Raw genomic sequence first — 16,753 nt, forward strand, 5'->3', positions numbered from 1 at the left:
TACTATGTACCCGTGCCCTGACTACAGAGACCAAAAGCAATAACCGTTGTGGGACAGGGCCGTGGATCCCTACAGTACATGCAAACAAGGGGGCCATACACCATTTTAGTAAAGAAGTCTCCTCACCGACAAGTGTCCTATGTTCCAAAATGTAATCAATTGTTTAACACATTGAGTACCCTACCCATGTTAAGTGTGTACTGGAGCTTTACTATCATCAGTCATGTGAATGCCAACAAAACAAAATAGTCTCCAATTTGAGGGCCACTTCCAGGTAGACACCTTTATTGAGATCTCTAAGCTCACCTAGTGAAAACAGTTTTATTTTATCACAATTGGTCCTCAATTCAGACACTTCACCAATCCGGATTAAGTCCCTCAAGATAAGCAGAATTGACTTAATTGGTTCCTTCAAGTATATAAGGGTGTCCTTCGTGTACATACACGCTACATTGCTCAAGGGTTCTTTATAACCCAGTCACAGAGGGCCTCACGGAGCCAGCAGCCCAGTGTGTCCACTGGCAGTTCATACAATAGAGGTCAGAGGAGGGCATCTGTCTCATTCCTCTTCTGAAGGTCCAACTTCCCAAACTTATTCTCCTTGCCTTAACCCTCACAGGTGGTGTCATGTATGAGGATGTAACAATTCAGTCATGACTATTGTATGCCCATGTGTTCTAGAACCTTCAAAACTTACTCCCGCCCTCTGTGTCAAATGCTTCTAGATGTCGATCAATAGCAAGGAATATTGACCCTCCACTGATACGAAGCTGTGCATAATGTTGGGGAGGGACTTTATAAACCCACATTGATCACACTGTACAGTTACTCTGCCACCCGCAGCAGTCTACTCACAAATACATCATTTAAAATGTTTGCATCTGAATTGACCGTGAATAAGGGGTGATGTGGTTAACATCAGTAATGTTTCTGTCTTGCGTGAGAATTCAAATAATCAGTGCTTCCCAGCAAATGAATGGCATAAGACAGTCAATAGGGAAGCCTTCGCTACCACACGTTTTCTCTCTTTGTAAATCTTTGATCACCGCAAGCAGAATTGCTCTACTCAGTGGAGCACCGAGCAGATCATTTAGCATCTCTGACATCCATGGAAGAGTAAGTTCTTCAAAGAACTCCAGTATCTGGTGCCCCTATAACTTACACTGTAGACCTCAGTCAAATGGGGATAACAGGTTTTATTAATGCCCGCCTGTGTGACAATGTGCACCTACCACTTTTCATGTCCATCACTGGGGCCAGAGACTTCTCCCTCTTTAGCGACCATGCCAACAGTCGCCTGGTTTTGTCTCCCTCCCTGTACAGCGATCAACCGCTTCCCAAGTACCCACCATTCAACTCTGTAGTGCTGCCGTGGCCTGAAGTCTTTCTGGGCAGAGCACTCTTTTCTTTTCCAGTTCAACATTCCCCTCTACTGTTGTTGATTCTCCTCTCAGGTGGTAGTGCTTTATATTCAGGCCATCGTTATAGATGTAAAGCTGTTCCTGCTTCACGAAAATATAATGCAGCCTGCTATACGTATTGTGTATAGTCAAGAAAGAGTAGAGCTTATCTACCGCAGTTCAGTCCCAGATGCCCCTTTCGTGGCCTCTTGGTGCCCAGTGTTCTATGCCTCCAACAGTCACCTCACTAGGCTCTCCTTCAAAAGTTGTAGCTGGGATCCGCTTTCTACTTTCCACTGCTGCTCGAGGATCCCTACTCACCTGGTACATCCACAAACCCACTGCACTCAGCTCCTCCCATATCAGCATACAGCCGCCTCAAGGACAAGGACTCCCCGCAGCAACTAACTAGGTCTTCACACCAGTGCTCACCTGCAAAACTTGTTCTGTGTGTCCTAAATTGCCATCCAAGTACGGCCAATAAGTGAGACGGTGCCAGAGGACACATCCGTGCCTTCTCCATCGTCCCCCTGTACTGCGTCCATCAGAAGTCTGCACAAGACCTCCCTGCCACGCGGCCTCATTTTATAAACTTTGCATACTTTTCATCACTTGATCTTTAGCTTCAATAGAGCTGTACCTCCATGTTCCAGTACATCTTGTTCTTTTGCAACGTGCCAGGCTTTTTTACAACTGTTCTGACATACACGGATTTCATGTGGGCCTGAGGGAACCTTGACGAAAAGTGTCTAGTCAGCCATCTTGCTGGTCCATGCCTCCAAAGTCTTAACTGTTCTCTAAGGTAAATATTTTTTGTCAGCATTACATTGTGACTTTCGAAATGAGGATGGGATACCAACTCACAACTGAAAACCACTATTGAACACTCAGACAAGTAATGAGGCACTTGAAATACCTTATAATCCATGTTGCCTTACAGACATAAGACGGGTCTCACCTAATCCCATGAATTGCAGACAATGTATTGTTAGCTGCTCTGTCTAGTTATAAAGGCCATCCATAGATTTCAAGTACCAGCTTTGCAAATGTCGGCGCAGAATCCCTGTCAACTTGCAGGAATGGGGACCAGGGCAGGCTATTCTGGTTGCTTGATTGCTAATAAAATGCTTCTCATAACTGACCTCAACACAAGGTAGACATTTTGTCACCCAGGCCAGCTTCTGGCCACATTGGACAACATGCTGACTGCCAAGGGCAGTCTGTCCTTGCCCTTGGATGGCTGTCACCCCCAGGCAGGCAACATTTATTGATTCATTCAGCTCCGACAGATTTATTCTTGTCTGTACTGATCACCTTATTGGACTTTTCCAAAAATATGAGTAATACTTGTCTCAAGTGCTGTATAGGTCAGTTCTACTATGAAAAACTTTTGCCATCAGCTGTACTAAAGCTAACCACACAATCTGCAATGCGTTCCTTATACAAGTCTTGATGCTGTGTACATCACTTCTATCAGCTCTCCGCCCCAATCTGCTTTCGCCTCTAACTCTTTTGCATCTGAATGACATGTGCCCCGCTCTGCTTCCTGTTCACTTTACACCCCATTGTAATTCAATGTAACATCTGCCGAAGTACATCTGTAATTATAAGTGCATTGCACGACCATTTATTATACGTGGATCCATAGCTTTGTAAGAGGATGGCAAATATAAATTCCTCTACATGTACAAAAGTACTACAAAATGACTACCTATTCTCAGATAGGTGGACACATTATAGCTGAATTTCAAATGTGTGCCATGTTTTTACCAATCAATATTCTTTTTTAGTTTTCACAAATTCCCAAAGCAGGGATTTGTTTGTGAGAATCAAACTCAAATGCCCATAACTGCGAGGAGTTTTCTCCCTTTGTGTGCTGGGGCCATTGTTTGCCCCTAATAGTGTTTCCCACGTCTAGCGGCCTGATGGGTACAAGGTTTCCAACCTCAGAGCAGCTAAGACTCCACTGTGAGGCACCCAGCAGTTTCTCCACCTCTGGAGTGAGTGGGTGATCCACGAGTTAGGAGGGGCAGACTCCAGTTCTGCCAAACTTTAAGTGACCCACACTGTGTGACCAAATGTTTATTTCCATGTTTGTATAGGGAAGCCAGTGAAAGCAGCGATTTTAGGGATGATTGCAAGGTATTTATATATTCCGTGCCTCTGACAACCTGCATTTTGTTGCCACGTCCGTTGAATCCTGGATAGGGTTCGGCTGGAAAGTCTGTTTTGAAAGACATAATGGAGTTCAGGCACTTTGGGTCATGTTGTGACGAATCCTACATGAAGCAAAGTACACTGTAGGGGATTCTTACCTTTACGTCGAACTTTGATGTACAACGGAAACAAGCTTACATTGAAGACTCCTGAAGATGAGCCTTTCTACCAGTTCTGAAGGACATTCAACTATTCAGCCATTTCAGAGGCGGGGCTAAGCACACTATGTTCAGAGCTAATCAAAACAGATTGTCCTTGGGTCGGGGTGAAAATAAGAGCAAGGATCACTCAATCAGTTTAGCTGTCAGGTTATCATTGTCTGTGATCTGGATGATTTGGTGAAATGGAAGGAACAGAGTTGAATGGTACTCTAACATTTCTTACTCTGGAGGCCGGTATGGGTAAATCTCAAGATCGATAGACTAAAATGACAAACTGTAGATGCTCTGCTCTTCCCCACTTTGTAATATTTCAAATTCATCTTCACAGAACCATAGCACATTTTGGCACGTCCACGTCTGGATGGCAGGATAACAAATAGTTCAATGTTGGAAGAGTTACCTCCTCTATGTCATCAGCATAGTGATGGGAAACTACCTCATGCCTAAAGGTGTGCGGTATGTGTTTACCAGGAGGAGAATGATGCGTAACCATGAGAGACACTGAATGGTGCTTCTTTTTTGGAAGCAAGGCCAGCTTTTGGCATGGGGAGCTGGGCCCAGGGCGCCAATCTTCAGAAGCGTTCACTGAGCTCTCTGGATTAAGGTTCTGTGCACAGCAACATCTATCTACTTTGGCTTCGAAGTCAGTTCAAAGTTATTCTAATATAGCCCTAGATACCGGCCATTAAGGACCGTTCCAGCGGGCAAGGGCCTTTAACAAGGGAGCGGGCTTTAATGGCAGGTAGATCCCGCTACCAAGGTCTCTAAGGCTATTAGAACATACCGTCCCTAGAGGGCAGAATGTGCTAATTTGTAAAGCAAAGGCCTCATAGGGGCCGAGGGGACTGAAATCCCCTGGGGCTCTATGAGGCCTTTGTTCACAGCTATTGCTGTGAAAAAAACATTGGAATGTTGATGCTCCGGGCTTCTACCAGGCATTAGAAACCCGGCGCACTCCATTTTTTTTCAATGGAGCGTTCAACATTCCAATGTTCTAATCATTCTTAATGTGTCACAATCGCTGTATTTAACAACCTATCAGCCCCCTTACTTGCCCTTCCAGCTACCTTTTACCCCTGCCACTACCCGCCACCACACACCAACGCTCCCTCCCTATCCCACCAAACACCTTGCCACGAGCCTGACCTAGCTACGGTGTGGGGGCTGCAGGAGAGTTGGGGAGAGGTGCGGAGACGTGCTCAGAGAAAAGTCTCTGCTGTGACAGCCAGGGACTGACCTGTGAAAGTGACCCCCTGCTGCCTCATTTTATTCAACACCAGCAGCGTGGGTGGCAGATTTCTTTCCACCCACGGCGCTCTCCAAACAAGGGCCAGCTCTGAGTGGAAGAAAGAAAGCTGTTAGATTGAATTGTTGACCTTGGTGGGCGAGAAGGGAGAAAATCGTGGCACGCCATTGCCACCTACATTGGAGACATGGTTTAGTGTATTTTTGAAGATGAGATAGTCCACTGTGTCAAACGCCGCAGAGAGATCGCAGAGTATCAAAGCAGCTAACCTCCCTGAATCAAATGTGCACAATAAGCCCTCCCTGACCCTGCTGCTATTCTTTCTGTACATTTTCTCTGTGTGAAATCCAACAGACTAATGGCAACTAACGAATGAGATTCCAAGAAGCTTTCAATTTGAAAGTCACAAGATTTTTCAATTTATTTTCACCAAAATGTAATTTTGCTTAGCAGCCTTTGTGAAACCGAAGAAGGCAAACAGTCTATTGAAGAAAATCATTCTATCCAGCCAGACTGAGTTTAATGGATTTATAAGACCGTGGACGTCTAAATGAGGAAGAGGTATCATCAGCTACCATTGTGCGACCTTCTTCACTGGGAGAGGTGTGGTGCAGCGGCCAGGGCAGCTGACTTTGGAGCACAGGGTACACAGTTCGATCTCCGGCGGCAGCTCAGCTCAGCACCATGTGACTCTGGGCAATAGCTCACTTAATTTCCACTACGGCCCCCAGCGCCTTGAGACCCGTAAGGGTGAGTAGTTTGCGCTTTACAAATACGGATTTACATTTACATTTTTAAATTTACTGGGAGTATCTGCTGTTCTCATGGTCGTCTAACATACTGCTTGGAGTTACAGCATGCTAGAGGGGTGAGTTTGTCGCTCTGTGCGCTCACAGGTGTGGCTGAAGGGACAACTGGTTTGCACAAACCCTAACTTTATTAAAGAGTAGGCAACATGTTTGAACTGATGATGATCATTAGCCGCATAAGAGATGCCCCATCACCTTCATCGTATTTTGCAAGGTATTTTTCTTCTCTCAGTATGGGGGGCACAAAACAATGGAGTGTTCTGAATTATTATCCCTCAGTTCCCTGTTATAAATGCCCTCTACCTTGGGATCCCATTATATTTGAGGCACCGCCTTCAGATAATTCAAAACCAAGCAGTAAGAATCATCTATCTTAAGGATAGAAGATGCCACATCACTCCTCTGCTTAAAGATCTCCACTGGCTCCCAGTGGAGCAGCGTGCGATGTTAAACACTGGCTGCATTCTTTTCAAAGCCATTCAAGAAACAGGCCCTAGGTTCATTTTCTCGTGTATTAGTAAACATATGCTCCAGCGTGCTCCGAGATCAATGCATCTGAATCTTTTGACAGTGCCCAGAATCAGACACAAACGCATTGGTGGGACACGGTTCTCCTTTCTGGGCCCCAAGCTTTGGAACTCACTGCCTACCTCTATTTGGCTTGAGGCGGATTACGTGAGGTTCAGGAAACTACTCAAAACGTGGCTGTTTACCCTGGTGTACAACTAGCTTGCTTTTTTCTGTTCTTTCTTCATTCAATCCTTCTTCTCTGTGCCCCCATAGCGTCAAGAGACCTGTTGGTGAACGAGTGCTCTATAAATCACCATGTAACATAACATAACATTGTTTAAAGAAAAAATCAGCTATGCCCGAGGAACAAAAGACAGACAATGACATGCTTAAATAATGCTTGTGCAATTACAAATTAAGGGATTATGCAGTGAGAAGCTATGTTGTGAAAGATAGTGACATTTATGCAAGCGCAGTAAAAAAAGTACAAACTGATGAATTTCTCCTTCTGAACGTCACAGAGATGGATCTGTGGAAGTCCTTGGCAGACTGGTGAATGAACGGAAACTACAATAAGAGTCGGACAAGATGTCTGGCTAGGCAAAAGCCGCTCATAGCTTCTTTCCAACCCCAAACGAAGGGGATGGAAAGGGGTTGGGAACCAAAATGAACCCTAGCACAAATGTTCAAACCCTTCTTGTCTCTTTACTCTCTCCTTCTATTTAATCTCTCACTGTGTCTGTCTTTCTCTCTGCCTACTGCTATAAACCCTGGGGAGCTGCAGACTCAGGCAGCCGCAATGGACCTTCAAACATTTGCCTCCAATAGCTCCAGGCCCCGGGAAAAAGCCCAAAGTAATAAATGGCCTAACCAGCCCTTTCAGCATGGTGGTAAGCCAATATACTGTATTTCGACTGCCAGCGACTGTACAGAGGGAATGAGGAGTCAGGGAAGACATATGAATTAAGTAAGTCTGAACATGTAAGGGAGGGGTCGAGTGATAACAAAGAACCTGTAATACTCCAGTTTTCAACCATGCCAGATGTTGCTTAATGGGCCACAGGGAGGATCTGACTAATGATCCCCAACGGCAGTGGTTAAGATCGTTTGTCACTGGTGTCCTGAGATCAGTCCTACAATGGCTCGGTAAACTGGGTCAAGTACAACCTCTTCCGCACTCAACTCTGATGCTAGCAAGGGCGAACATTCACAGAAAGTAGGTTGTGGGACACACTAGTTCCAAACTCGACAATCAACCAACAGATGAAAACCTCATTGTCGAGCCAAGGACTTTTCTTTTAAGAAAAAAGTACCTTTAAGCACAAAGGGTAACACAATAACACACAATTCAATTTGAGGTACAAATCAGTGAACCTAATGATGCCTTCCCTTTATGGCGCTCACTCACTGTGGCCTTACGGGACGAGCTGCCGACTTTGTACCTGGGGAACCAGGTTTGAGCCTCGGCATAGGCTCAGCTCCCTGTGATCCTGGGCAAATCACTTAATCTCCCCGTGCCGACCAAAAAAGGAATGTGTCCTTGTGTAACGTAACTGGTGCTCATGTAAAGCGCTCCAAGACCTTCGGGTCGAGTTCGTGCTATATAAATCTGCAACAACAAAAAAAAAATCACCCCCTGCTGAACTCCTAATGGCCTTTTCCCTTAGTACTTACGGCAAAGGCATGATTCAGGCAGAGGCGCGGTCTCCAGTGGCCCCTACAAGTCATACACGCATTCAATTTACTTATTTTTCAAACTTCTTACCCCCATGGTCTACTGGATATGCAGACGTATGTGAGTGCTCTCTCTGAAACATATCTAGCACTATGAAATGCATCCTGCCCAGTAGGCACCGTGAGTGAGACCAGCCTTGGGAGCTGCCAGGTGGGCTGCGTCTTGCTAGGGATGCAGCTGCTCAAGTGTGTCACAGCACTGGTTTGGCGAATGTCGTCTTATGGTCAGTGGAGCACCACCCAGGCCAAGCAGGTAGTTGTAGCCCTGGTCGGGCGTTGACTAGTGGCAGCCCTAACTGAGTGAATTAGGGAATTGACACCCTGATCAGTCTGATAGCATCATACAGCAGTGGAAGCCCAGACTGGGCCATTTAGACTGATGCAGCCCCCATGGGACTAATGCTGTCCTACGGCAGTTAAAGCCTCGGCTCAAGTGGCCTGTCCCATTGCCCCATGCTCTATGCAGCAATGGATGGAAAAAAAAGGGAATGGCACAATAACAGATTAATGACTGAAGAGGACTGTCTAGAAGGCCCCTATAAGTATATTCTAGATATAGTTTTAGTAAAATCAGTATTTCTTGGCTAACACCAGACCCAAAAATGTCTATTTCAGAATCCCAGGATCTTTCCTGAAATTATGTAGATTTCACAATCGCAGAACAGCACAGATCTAATCTCAGAACAGCTTGTGAACACATATCTCCCGTCCAATCCGAAGAGAACAATTGGAGAAATATCCACCGAGACCTATTGGTAGAAGCTATCTTACCCATAAAATAATCAATTAATAACATCCTTCACTGAAATTCAGACTAGTCTGTACAGCAAAATCCAAAGGCGAACCTATACCTTACAGAAGCAAGGAAAACAGCTAGTTAAACAACCAACCCTATAAAGTGAAAGAAAGAGGGCCTTACTTTGAATGTAGGTCAAATCTCGCAAGCGGCTTGATGCAGACTGTTGGTGCAAGCATGAGCAAAGCAGTAAGAATCATGAATCCAGTGAAATCCTCAAAAGAACAATTTAAAGGTGCTGCACTATCACTTTCTGGCCTCTTGTGACCACTAGACAGACAAAACACAAGTGAGGTAAAGGTCAAGTGAGTAGGGTCCAGCTCCTCAATAAAAGATAGATTGTCATAGTTATAACAACCAAAGAGTGTGGTCTGTCTCTTAATTCCGCTATCCATCTAATGTCAGAGTACCTATAAAGAGATCTTTCTATAAAATATGGGCCTATTTCTCACCTTTTAAGATTGCATAAGCATTCGCCTACAGACTAAGACATAAATAGAAAGGTCATGTTCTGTATAGAAGTTATTTGAATAGGCCTTGGAACACTACTGATTGAGGGCAACCTGAATATATTATGGTGCTGAAGCTGCCAGGCCAAGAGATCGGCTTCTTATGACATCTTTAGGAAGTTACTAGGCCTCTAAAGACGCAGCTATAATGCTTGGAAATCCGAAAACCACCTTTCAAGTTCATGAAGGGAATATTTGCATATTCAGCCCTATCCACCTTCACTTCAGACCCTACAATAGCTGCCTTTGCATAAAGGAGGACAGATGGATGAGCAGAGGTTGGAAAAGTGCTAAAGAATAAGTTAACAAGAGGCTTGTGCTCTATATTGGACTGTGCACAGCCTAAAGTATGGGGGGTCGTAAGGGATGAGCAAAAAAGTGGCATGGGTGTGTTCAGAGAAGTGAGTCAGCGGTGTATGTCTGTAAGCGTTTAGAAATGTAGATCACAAACCACAACCACCAAAAGCCACAATCCAACATGCATATGCAGATAACCTCCAGATCTTCCCCAAATGGAAATAGGGGTCCAAGGAATGACAAAGTGGGAAATGCCTGAAAGTATTCTCACACTGAAAGAATGAAAACTGTCTCTACCTCAATGTCCAGAAGTAGTACTTCTGCCCAGAAGACCCATCACGTCTTACATTTTGCCGGCCTAACTCGTTAGGGCCTCCTACTATCCCACTCCCAAACATACTCAACCTGTGTGTTTTGTTGACCGTTTCGCCTCAATCAACATAACCCCCTAAACTGCCAGCTTTCACCTGACATAGTTACACCACCTGATCTCAAGGGTGCCTCAGCTGAGCTAGTGGGGTTTGATGTTATACCCATCAAGGTATGTATTCTCGGGCTGGTGGTCCGGCAGGGGATACCTGCCTTGTGGGACAGGGTGTGAATGTCCCGTTTGTGCTTGGATCACCAGCACTATCCTATCCACATGTCTCCCTCTACCTTTAAAGTGCTCATTTCGTCCTCGCAGAAAAGGGCAGGGGCAAACAAAATGATTAATTAACACGGATCAAGACTATATGACTCCCTAATCTACTGTTTGCATACTCAGTGTGAGTTCTAGGACTGCACAATCTATAATCTGATTGTTACTTACAAATGGGATTTAAGATTAATTTTGGAAACCTGGTTGCATTTCGAATCTAAGCTAAATTTACACACACATCTATACCACCTGGATATAAGATCTTGCCGAAAGACAGCGTGGGTGCTCGTGGGGGAAGGAGGAGTTACAAATCATACGTGCCATATCAAACACGTGTGTGTGTGTGTGTGTGATTCGTATTTGGATCACTGTTACCCAGAATTTATAGCATATTGATGAAACATTTGCCAGAAATCTCACTAACCTTTATGTTCTCCAAAAACATCCAAACTGGTAGAAGGGATTTACAAAGCAATTGGCCAATCTCTTCTAACGGCAGCCAGGGTCTGTATTTTGGGTGATTTCAATTTACACATTGAAGATTAGGATGACTAGGTATCAGGGTATTTTGTTATCACACTCTAATCTTTCGAACAAACTCAACTAGTGATCAGACGGACACATAGGAAAGGCAGTAAAGGAGTTCTGATTTTTAAACCGACTGACTCAGAAATTATATGATAGATTAAATCCTTAGCCTGGACAGACCACTCCCTCAAATCATTTCTGATTCACAGTTTTCTGGGCCAAGAATAATCCATGTAAGGCGCCACGAGTGCTTGACGACCTCCTCATGCATGAGGCATTGCTCAACAGTAATAATAATCCTAGACGAGTTCAATGAAATTACTGGATACGTTTTCATTGGAGTGGTCCAAATAAAATCAGATTGAGTCAGGCCTAAAAAACATAAGCATATTTCTTACACTGAAACTCTAACACAAATATCAGTTTAACACCCACCATCTATGAAAAAAAGGTTGTAAAACATACACAGACCTAGAATACAGTATTCACCACAGTACACCTTAAAAAGTTCTTGTGAAAGCTAAATTAGACCATATTAGCTCCCACATGTTGGAAGCTGATAATACTTCACATCACACAGCAACTCTTCCCCATTACAAAAGCCTTTCTGAATGCTTCCTATGATAGTAAACAAACTATTGTTATCGCAACAGTTTTGCGATAAACTAGCTACTTTTTATTGCTTCATAAAATCAAAAGCTCTCAATCCTCATTGACTGTCTGTTCTCCGCAGCTTTTAGCACCCAATGGTGTTGAATCCTGGTTCTCATTCTCACCAGTTTCCCCTGAACAGATGTGAAAACTTCACACTGTAGGAACAGAGTTGAAATGGCAGGTAAGCATAAACAATGATAGCATTATGCCATCTGGCCTCTTACTTAGGGTACTCCCATAACACCTTCATACAACAATAAGTAGCTGGGTGGTCTGGGGTGACAACGTCAGTCAAAACACTAATTTAACTCTGTTACCTTGCCCTGTTTCTATACTCTCCAAAGTCTGTGGAAGAGGCTCCCAACTGTTATTAAGACTCTCCATACTAAGGAAATGTCTACATGTTCTCCCTTTTGCAGACTACTGCAGGGTCTGCATTTGGACTGATGACATGCATATTTCCAGGAGACAGACTACGTCGGCTTTGAAACCCCTCAGCTTTTCAAACACTAGAGACCTCTGTATAGCTTGATTTCGGCTCCTAACCTTCCAGGTTAAGAACCTAACTTCAACTATTTAAGGAGAAAATATCTTCGAGTGCTGCTAGTAATATTCTACATATACTTAGTTCTGGCTCATTAAGATTTTTCTGGCTGCAACCCATAACAACATATCCACACTCCCTTACCTCATCCAACAGTCCCTACCCCACCTCCTAAAGGAAAAATCACCCTACATGTAGCTGTCCTATGACAGTCATTTAACGCTCTTCAACCACAACCCACCAAACATGCCTTCAGAACAAGACCACACCAATCAATCATCCCCTCTAAATGAAAACCCCTTATGAGACGTGCTCACAATACATCCCATCATTATTGTGCCATGTCTGTTCTCAATGTCTTACCACTTCCACTGCAGATCCTCCAGGCACGTTTACAGTCTATCTAGCTGCTCAGTTGTTCAAATGAGTGTCAAATCAAATTCTGCTGTCCGACTTTCTTCCTCTTGAAATCATTCAGCCATAGAAGAACAGGTTTTGGATCTTCATAACGGAGGCCTGAAGCTTCTGGGTGGCTGCCTTTGGCAGCTCATTATCTCTTCAGGTTTCAACGTAGTGGGATACTACTAGTTTGTAGATGTGTGGGGTGTGTTTCTCAGTCATGGCAATACTGTGACTCCCAACACCTCACCGTGAACCAGCACCATGCTTGACTTGTAGGCTGCAGGGAACCTGCTCCAGCTTCATGTGCTCACCAGATGGTGTTCAATCGGAGGCAGAATGATTGATTCCATTTGAAAGTTTTGTTAAAATCATTAAAGACTAAGTTGTTATTCCCGTTGTCAGTAAAATGAGACATAGGGGCCACGCACTATGATCTCTCCCATCAATCTCCACACCAGATTTCGAATCTGTGCCTTCATCACTCACACTCTCAGTATGATCCTCTTCAAATAGATGTGATTCCAAGAAAAACTGCTCTGAGCTCTCGACGTGTCGGTGATTATTATGAGGCCGGATTAAGAGAAGAAAGCCTGCCTACTTTGTCTGCCAGTGGCCGTTCACCTCACCGTCCATATATCCTGCGCCTGAGCGTCTCTGGCAAGCAATCTTCTTCTGTATTTTCCCCAAGAGAAGCACCCTTGCATTCTGTGTCAGACAATCCATGTCCTGTAGAAGATAGGGAGAAGGGTCTGCAGAGTCATCACAACCCAGCAGCAGGTTGCCAAACAGCCCACAAAATGCCACATCTGAGGTTTGAACAATTGGGGTAGCAAAGGTCCCCAAGACCTCCAGTGAACATATCCCCTGGCATGCATCAGCAGCTGCTCCCACTCCTGTTCCACAATATCACAAAGCCTAGGGCTTTCAGTGGGCCAGACCCATCTGTGTCTAAGGCCCAGTACTAATTAAAACCAGATATTGTAACGGGTCTCTCTCTGGCCCTATATTCATGTGCCTAACTGTAATGGCAAAAACAGTGATTGATTACTAAACAATGAATGTAAAAAATGCTAAGGTAATCCATGTCATAAATTGTTATATTTCACGTTTTACTTAATCTTGCATCCCCTAAGAGTGTTAGTCATTTCCTTGATGTTTTTTTTTTTGCATTTATTTGTAGCATAATACTCCTGTATGGTGCTTATCTTAAACAGCTAATGATCACAGAAAAAGCCAACGATACTAACTGGTTTTAGATGTAAGTCAATTGTGTTATATATCTGGATACAATAACAGAAAGCTCGTAGAGGCACCAAAATACCAGTTGAGTAACACACTATGGGAATCACAGAAATTTAGTTTACGCGTTTAAGCCGTTGTAGCAGCTTTACATACTTTGGCTTCCACCTGTGACTTTGAATATTATATATCAGAGACCAGTTCGTTTTTAAATGTTTCCTTATAAAAATTCAAGAATGCTTGCTCACATGTAGAAATCCCACTTTGAATGAAACGGCTGACATAGCTAAGAGCTTTGAAAGATCAATGGTTTCAAGCCCAGCATTATCTATTGGTGAAGGACACTCACTTGTCAGTTATGTAAGTGATGTGGAAACTGAGTGTGGTAAACACGAGTGACAAGAATAAAAGAAATAGCAATTGGAGAATATTGATCAATTGTTATAGATATGGTTCGAAAGGTCATCTGGGAAACAGTCTGATGTGTCCTGCTGTTGGCAAGAAATGTAATGTTTGCAAGAAAATGCATCACTTTCAATCAGTTTGCAGAGCTAATAAGAGTGAGACAAAAATCAATAGTGTGGACAATAATGAATGTGAGACTAGATTCAAAGACTTTGTACTTACTGTTGATTGTGGTGTAAATATCTTAAAAGAGTCCTATTTGTGATGCCAACCTCAGAGGCAATTCTATAAAAGTAATAGCTGATTCAGGTGCACCTATACCCATCATTGCTGACACCACATTTTACAAACATTGGCCATAATGAACTAAATTACAAGGAACTTATTTCAACCCAAAAGTCTTTGGGGAATTGGATCTGGACATGCTAGGCTTTTTCACAAGTTCTCTGGAGTGCTTAATAAGGAAAACCGAAACCAAATTCTATATAGTGGTCAAAGCTCAAAACATCATTGAGGGGACAGACCTAGCAAGTTTGGGACTCTATCTTAAAACAGGCTCGGATAACCCTATAGTATTGGGAGAACTTCCTCTTTCACCATTAGTCTTGACAAAAGCTTGTCAAAAAGTGTCATCATTAATTTCCCCGAAGTTTTTAACAAAAAAAGAGGAATGGCAAAAGGATTTGTTCATGACATCAATACTCACAAAGGGTGCTGCCACTTTGGTCCATAAGGCATGACCTGTATATTTAAGTGTCTGCAAATACCTCAAAGTCTTGTTGGACAACCTATGTGCTGAGGGCATAATTACTCCTACAGATTCCTCTGAGTGGATGTCACACATTGTATTAGCACTCAAACGATCAGGAGATTTGCATCTGTGCATAGATTTATGGGCTGTAAACAAAAACATAGTGGTGGACTGTCATCCCTTGTCCCGCATCCAAGAAGTACTTGCCAATATTGGTAAGGCCAAATATTTTTCGATCATCGATCTGCATTCGGGTTACCACCACATTTCACTCTTGAAAAGGTCACAAGATCTCACATCTTTTATCACACCCTTCTGGCCTAAAAAGATTTGCGCCTACCGTTTGGACTTTCCTCTGTCGCAAGGGCTTTTCAGAAAATAATGGATATACTGTTTGGCAATGTGCCTAACGTTCAAGTGTTTCAGGACGATATCATAATATACACTGAGGATCCTGAATAACATGTACTTGAGTGTACTCTTAACATTCTCAAAGACAAAAGGGATGACAGTCAGACGCAAGAAGTGCAAACTTTCTATCACAGAAGTGGACCATCAGGGACAAACCATATCATCAGAAAGGATTAACTCAAAATGTTGCCATCTTGAGACCATAAAGAAAGCTCCACCACCATTTGCCAAAGACACCTTACTCATTCTTAGGGCACTGTGAATATTATGTACGATTTGTATCCGGGCATGCCATGGTTGTTCAACCCCTGAGATCCCTACTTTGATGATGTTAAGAAAATAGCTGTCAAAGCACCTGTATTACAACCCTTTGTGTTGGGTAAAAGATGTGTGAATAGTTTTAATCAGTCTACAATAAGGAGCTAAAGGGGCAGAGAACAGGTCATCCCCCACTCAATACATTGTATACAAAAGGACCTGTTCACAGTGTGAACGATTATTTTATACATCCGTTTCAGTTGTCATAGGTTTTAGACACTCTTTTCAGCTTGCGATTGTTTCGTCTAAGCTATTCAACGGTGTAGTTCACTCAAAAGAGGAAAGAAAGAGAGAAATTTTGCATACGAGGTAAGTCAAGATGACTGTCAATGTGTCTTAAACTTATGTCTCCAACACCCAAATATGGTGAAAAAAGAGTGAGGAGGAGTGTTGGCGCCTCACGGTAGCGCCACCAAGGAGGGTTAAGCAGGATGGTACTCGCCTGCTACCTCAAATTCTCATCATCAGCTACCAACACTCCAAAAGCAAGAAAATTGCGTAAAGAAACTGATGATTAACGGTACAGGTGCTAAGGTGTATAATTGAAGAAAAAAGAGAAACAAAGAACTGTGCTATAATGTGTGCACCGTATCGAACCCCTTAGTGATATACACTGATATCGAAAAATGAGCTAAATCACACTGGCTTGCATATTTTATTCTAAGCTGCGTGATGGCTCATATGTTTAAAATGCCGACATGTTTCATTGCCACTGGACAAAAACTCACGGCAACTTCTTCAGGGCGTGGGGTCTGTTCGTTTCACCCTGCACCTCTGTATGTCAATTAAAAACAGTTCTGTAGGAGACAAAAGACAATATACACAAACATAACAACACAGGACAAACTTGGTTGGTAACCGGTTATCTCAGGACAGATGTCCTATGTATTGTGTTTCAAAACACACTTTGGCATATTTACCAGGATATTGCCCACCATGGGCATACCTTTACCCTTGAGTCCTTGCGGTTATATATACGCGTTCAAGGCTCCGCTTATTCCACTCCGCTCGTGAGTCTGTAATATATAATGTATAGTGAGGATAGCATGATTAACAGTGTTTAGTGTCTCATTAATAGTTAGTGCGGGTGTATCTCCCTCCTGTTTCCGGTGGCTCCCCAACATCTAGGGCTTTCCTTAACAAATGCCTCGTGTGTGGCGTCCTGTTAAATAAATTGTTCCC

The sequence above is a fragment of the Triturus cristatus genome, chromosome 9 (assembly GCF_964204655.1).
Source record: "Triturus cristatus chromosome 9, aTriCri1.1, whole genome shotgun sequence".
NCBI classification, from domain to species: Eukaryota; Metazoa; Chordata; class Amphibia; order Caudata; family Salamandridae; genus Triturus; species Triturus cristatus.